Raw genomic sequence first — 6,000 nt, 5'->3', positions numbered from 1 at the left:
TTACAGGTGTTGTGAACGGAACTATTTTCCTGATTTCTTTCTCAGCTAGCCCAATATTAGTGTATAGAAAGGCTATTAATTTTTCAGTGTTGATTTTTATGTCCTGCTACTTTGCTGAATTTGTTCAGCAGCTCTGAAAGTCTTCTGGTGGAGTCTTTAGGATCTTCTAAGTACAGGATCATATTGTGTACGAACAAGGATAATTTTTCTTCTTCCTTTCCTATTTATATTGCTTTTATTTCTTTCTCTTGCCTAATTGCTGCGACAAAAATTTCAAGTATGACACTGAATAGGAGTGGTGAGAGTGGACATCTTTACCTTGTTCTTGATTTTAGAGGAAATATTTCAATTTTTCCCTGTGTAGAATGATGTCAGCTGTTGTTTTGTTGTATATGGCCTTTACTGTATAGAGGAATGATCTGTCAATATGTAGTTTCTGGGCCAGGGGTATAGCTCAGTGGTATAGTGCCTGCCTGGTAAGCACAAGGTCCTGAGTTTGGTTCCTGGTACCAAAAATTAAAAAAAAAAAAAATTTAAAAAAAAACGGCTAAAAAAATACCTGGGTTAGCCGGGCATGGTGGTGCACGCCTGTAATCTCAGCACTCAGGGGGCTGAGGTAGGAGGATCATTGCAAGTTCGAGGCCAGCCTGGGCTACAAAGTGAGCTCAAGGCCAGCCTGAACTGCATAGTGAGACTTTATCTCAAAAAGACAGAAAAAAAAAAAAAAAAAAAATGAACCAAACAAAAAACCTGCTTTCTTCAGGGCTTTTATCATGGGATGTTACATTTTTTAGGGACTTTTTTGTGTCAGTTGAGGTGATCATGTTATTTTTTTTTTAACCTTGACTTTATATGTGGTGTATTACATTTATTGATTTGATTATGTTAAACTGTCCTTGCATTGCTGGAATGAAACCAGCTTGATCATGGTGTATGATCTTTTTAATATATTGTTGAGTTTGGTCTGGGGGTATTTTATTAAGGATTTTTGCATCTGTGTTCATCAAAGACATTATTCTGTAGTTCTCTGTCTTTTTTGTGTATGTCCTTGCCTGATTTTGGAATCATATCCTCAGCTCTTAAAATAGATGTTAGCCAAACTTCCTGATCTCTTGATGCTAATAGTTTTCTCTTCCAGAAAGGAGAATATTAAAGGAGAAATTTTTCTTCAGCCATGATTACTTTACAATTCAGTATGTTTATTTTCATCTTTTCACAAATAAATGTTTAGGGGATATTGATGGGGATTTAATCCCTTCCTTTTGGTTGAGATGCATAAGTAGACACTGATCTAACGAGAATAATATTTGGGGTAATTTTTGGATTTTGTTTTAAATATAATTACATAATATAGGTTTACTTTCTGAAAATTGGAGAATACTCTTAACTTTCTTTTGAGGTGAAACTCATATACCATAAAATTTACAGTGATTTTTTTTTATTGTATCCACATGGATTACCACTTTTCTAATTTCAGATTTTTCTTTTTTCTCCTTCCCTTCCCTCCCTCCCTCCTCCTGTCTGTGCCTGCCTGCCTACCTGCCTGCCTCCCTCCTTCTCTCTCTCCCACCCACCTCCTTTCCTTCCTTCTTTCTGAGATAGGATTTTTCTATGTAACCCAGGCTGCCCTTGAACTTGTGGTGATCCTCCTGCTTCAGCCTCCCAAGCTGTAGGAATATAGGCGTGTACCACCATACGTAGCACCAGAACATTTTTAATCACCCCAAAAAGAAACTCAGCATTCTTTAGCAGCTATCTCTTTCTCCGTTTCCCAACCCCTAGAAATCTCTGTCTGTAGATGTACTTTCAAAGTTTACCTGTGTGGTAGCATGTATCCTATTTTCTGGCTGAGTAATATTTCATTGTATGGATATACCTCATATTGTAAATTGATGAACACTTGGCTGTTATAAATAATGTAGCTATGAGCATTCATGAGCAAGTTTTTGTGTGAACGTGTTCTCAGTTTTCTTCCAGTCATGTCTTGTGTCTAGATGTACCCCCAAGCCTCATGCAGTCATAGGTGAGGCTTTTCAGAGGTGGCTGGATTTCAAGTGTATAATGCTGGGATTGATTTACAGTGCAATGCTAGGATTAAGGGCACTAGTGCTACCCACCCTAGGGTGGGGTAGCTTGGATAAAGATACAAGGGACAGAAAGACGCTTGTTTCGTCAGTCGCTTGCTTGGTTTTGCCGTCTTCTGCCTGCCGTGAACTGTTTCTCTTCTGTAATGCTTTCTGCCATGCCATCCTGCCTTGGAGCCAGCTAATTATTGACTGAAACCTCTACAGATTGAGCCGAAGTAGTGGGAGATACAGCTCAGCAGCACAAGCACCTGTCTGGCAAGCACAAGGTCTTGAGTTCGATTCTCAGTAACAACAAACAAACAAACACCCCACCCCCCAAAAAAAAACTGAGCCGAAGTAAACTATTCCTTTAACTTTGGGTGTCAGGTATTTTGTCTCAGCAGCGAGAAAAGTAACTAAAACAGATACATACCTAGAAGTGGAATTGGTCTGTGAATCTTTATATATAATTCTGTTATTGGGTAGCTTGTTTTTAAAAACTGGCTTGCCAGCTAAACGTTACTGGGTTCTGGATTGCTCACCTCTTCTTCTGAAGTTGGATTATGGGTTCTTCTCGCCTTGAACAAAGAATTGAACAAAATGAGCAAAAAGTAGTGGCAAAGCTTATTCAAGAAAGTAAAAGTGAAGAATGGGAGAGAAACTGACTGCAGAGTGATCTTGGGCCAAGTAAGTAGAAAAAGAGGGTGACAGTGAAGATAAAGCACACACTGCGTCTGGGAAACAGGGTGGGCTGTCATAGAAAGTTACAATAGCCATGCCTTGATGTGACCTTCCATGCTGTCTAAATCTCAAGGAAGCCTGCAAAGCCTTCTACATAAGGGTTCTGTCCCACACCTCAGGCTGACCTCAGGTCCAGGCTGTCCTGTTGAAAACCTGCCGAGTTCTCTAGTGAAGTCCGTTGCGGGGCTTTGGGAACTGTTTTGCGCATGTGTCCAGGATCTTGTAGTTAACATGTCACACTTACTTCCCCAGCCAGCTTTTGCCATGCCCTAATCTGCTATCTCAATTCTTTAACTTTTCTGAGAAACCACAATTTTCTATAGTAGCTACACTGTTTGTATTCCCACTTTGTCTTTTTTCTTAGCTGTTTTAGCAGGAGTGTAATTGTGTCCTGTGTTTCTCTGATGACCTCTGCTATTGAGTGTTTTGCACTTATTGGCCATCTGTATATTGTCTTTGGAGAGGTGTCTGTTTAAACCCTTTGCCTGTTTCTACTTATTACTGTTATTATTTTGGCAGCACTGAGGAAGGAACCCAGGGGTGCTCTACATCCCTAGGCCTTTTAAAACGTTTTATTTTAGGATGATATTTTGGTAAATTGTTTCAGCTGACCTCAAACTTCGTGATCCTCCTGCCTTCACGTCCCCAGTAGCTGGGATCACAGGCCACCCATGCCTGTCTAAATCCCGTGCCCTTTTTAGCTAGGGTTGTTGTTTTATTGTCTGTTACCCTGTCCAAGTTACTTTAAAGTGTCATCCCCTAATTAATAGCAGTTTAATAGAGAACTGTTCTCAAATATAAAGAATTTCCTGATGTTACACTGAAACAATTTACAGTTCCAGTTACATATGATAAAACTTTCTGTAGTCCTCCAAAACTTTCTATTTCTTTCTTTTTTTTTTTTTTAATACCAGGAATTGAACTGAGGACCTCACGCTTGCCAGGCGGGTGCTCTGCTGCTGAGCTACATTCCCCAGCCTAAACTTTCTATTTCTGAATAACAAAGAAATAGCATAATCAGTTGTTTACTGAAAGAGATATGGTTGTTTACTTTCTGGTAATTATACTGTCTGGTCTGGTAGGATTTAGAGTATGCAGAAATAGTGGGTTGGTAATGAGAGGTTTAAAAATTGCATTATGCAGTAAAAGTTTTAGAAGTTGATTCTAGAATTAAAAATGGTAAATAACATTTACAGCTAGAGGTTAGGCCCTGACACAGAATTTTATTTTTCCTTTTTTTTTTTTTTTTGAGATTGGGTCTCACTATGTAATTCAGGATGGCCTAGAACTCACTATATAGCCCAGGCTGGCCTCAAACTCTCAGCAGTCCTCCTGCCTCAGCCTCCTGAGTGCTGGGAAGAATTTTCTGTTTGGTTGTTAATAACGTAAAGAATGTACTTAAAATTTACAAGGATTAAGTGGTGCAAATACTAGGAACTTTATGGATTTTATTGAATGCTTTCACATTTTTCTTATGCTTTTTGTTTTTGTATGAGTTAAGAAGTATATATTAATACTTCTGAAGTACAAGGATCAATATATTTTACTTGGTAGGATTCTTTATTGTTTGTCCATTCTCAGTAAATATAAGAGACTGTAAGAATGACTTTTTAAGTTTTTTGGTACTCCCAACTGATGCAGTTGTAAATGTTGCCCCTTACGAGCCCCAGTGCTAGCCCTTCCTGTGCCGTTATTCAAAAATAGCTCAGTTTCAGCCGTGCACGGTGTCATATGCCTGTAATTCCAGCACTCAGGAGGCTGAGGCAGGAGGATCACCTTGAATTTGGGGCAGCCTGGGCTATGTATGTTGAGTTCAAGGCCAGGCTGGACTACAGAGTGAGACCCTGTCTCAAAAAAAAAAACGTCAGTTCCAACTAAGGATCATCTTTAGGACTACTTAGGGGAGAGTAGTGATGAAGTTTTCTTGGTGGGGTAGAATTTAAATATAGATGTAAACCTCCAGGGTAAAACTAGCTGTAAACTTAAAAGTTTGCTTCTGTTAGAACTAGAATTATATATGATTTCTATATTGAAGGGTTTTGTTTTTGTTTTTTTAATGTGGTCTTACCGTGTTACCTAGGTGGGCCTTGACCTCCTGCCCTCAGCCTCCTGAGTAGCTAGGATTATGGGCACAGGATGCTGCTGTTCCTGGAGATTCTTTAACATACGTATTTGGAAATTCTTTAAAATATGTATTTGGGAGCCTCAAGCAGGAGGGTGACAAGTCCAGGCCAGCCTAGGTAATGTAAGAAGACCCTGTCTCAGAATTAAAATAGATACTAGAAGGGCTTGGGTTGTAACTCAGCAGTGGAGCACCTGTCTAGCATGTGCAAGGCCCTGCATTCAATCACGATTACCCCCCATGGCATATTTATTTCTAATAGTACTTGGATTCAGAGGAAATTAACAAGAAAAGGGGAGAAACCCTTAGATAGGCTGTAGTTGAATTAATCTTAAGAACACAACAGAAGCACTGTTTATAGACGAATATTTTTAAAATTAAATATGATCAAGGCCAAGAGGCACCACATCAGATTGTGATATATCTAAAATAGAAACATATATCTAAAAATATATGTAGTTTAAGATTCTGTTGTCCAGCAGATTATTACTCAGCATAGATGCTGATCGCTAAATTATCTCTTTTTGAAAGTAGCTGCCTCAGGGCCGAGGATATAGCTCAGTGGCACAAACCCTTGCCTACCAAGCATAAGGTCCTGAGTTCAATCCCCGGTACCAAAAAAAATAAAATTAGCTGCCTCTTTTCCCTCAATTTTGTTTTATTTTAAAGCAGCTGTCTTTTAAAAAAAAAATTAAAAATTGGGCTGGGTGTGGTGGCTCATGCCTGTAATCGCAGCACTCAGGAGGCTGAGGCAGGAGGATCACTGTGAGTTTGGGGCCAGCCTGGGCTACATAGTGAATTCAAGGCCAATCTGAACTGCATAGTGAGACTCTATCCCAAAAAATAAATAAAATTAAAAACCACTTTCTTGATGGAACATAGTTTGATCACTGGCATTATAGAAACAAGCCAGAGTCGGAAGGCTATACAGTCTTGGGCTTATCCCAGTATGTGGACCCTTCTAAGGCATTATAGGAATTTTAATTGTTGTTATTTTTCTCTTTTCGGTTGGAAATATTACTATATGATTCTAAAATAGTAAATTTTAATGGAGCAAAGAGTTCCGCCTGG

The sequence above is a fragment of the Chinchilla lanigera genome, unplaced genomic scaffold (genome assembly GCF_000276665.1).
Source record: "Chinchilla lanigera isolate Chin_1 unplaced genomic scaffold, ChiLan1.0 scaffold00014, whole genome shotgun sequence".
NCBI lineage: Eukaryota > Metazoa > Chordata > Mammalia > Rodentia > Chinchillidae > Chinchilla > Chinchilla lanigera.
The sequence above is the reverse complement of the archived record's forward strand: the minus strand, read 5'-3'. Positions refer to the sequence as shown.